Consider the following 616-nt stretch of genomic DNA (forward strand, 5'->3'; position numbering starts at 1 on the left):
AATATCACTCTATGCAGTAAGCCTGTACCATGATGCCATGCACACTAAGCACCTTTGTCTGTGTTGTATATGTCTCAGTTTCCTGTGGTCTAGCCAGTGATGTATAGAGCTGCCTACTAGATGTGTTGTAAAATAATAATAATAATCAGAAATTAGGAGTCGTGATCATAGTCGGGTGTGTCTGCTTTCACGGGTCACGCACGTAAGTTTTGGTTTGCATTTACCAATTAATGTGGTCCAGTTTGACTCTTAAAAGAATGGGGTGATTCGGTCTCCAATGTAGAGGCTCGTCTTGTAAAGTTTACTCCATTTTTTTTTTCATTATTATTATTGTTTGTTTGTTTTAAAGCAAAGATACTCTTGAGAAGTTGGTGATGACTGCCTGAATATATGTTCAAAGAAACATCATTGTATTTAAGTTAATTATCATCACCAATCTGCCACCCTGTTACCAATCATCACCACCTTCGCCTTGGTTAAAAAAATGATCTGTTAAATCTTGACAAACCCTTTATCATCAATAAAAAGAGCCTCGGAGTTGGGAAACTAGAACGTCTAGTCTAAAACCACAGCAAAAAAAATCTGGTCTTTGATCTTCGTATTAGTGTCCTTACTA

General features: G+C 37.0%; 1 protein-coding gene across 1 annotated transcript in view; it reads right to left on the reverse strand.

Moving 5' to 3' along the window:
• The window catches only part of LOC119590724 (organic cation transporter protein-like), an 18067-nt gene that overhangs the window by 1575 nt on the left and 15876 nt on the right, over nucleotides 1-616 (reverse strand). The gene's annotated exons all lie outside the window — the stretch shown is intronic.

This window comes from Penaeus monodon, chromosome 27 (assembly GCF_015228065.2).
Source record: "Penaeus monodon isolate SGIC_2016 chromosome 27, NSTDA_Pmon_1, whole genome shotgun sequence".
NCBI lineage: Eukaryota > Metazoa > Arthropoda > Malacostraca > Decapoda > Penaeidae > Penaeus > Penaeus monodon.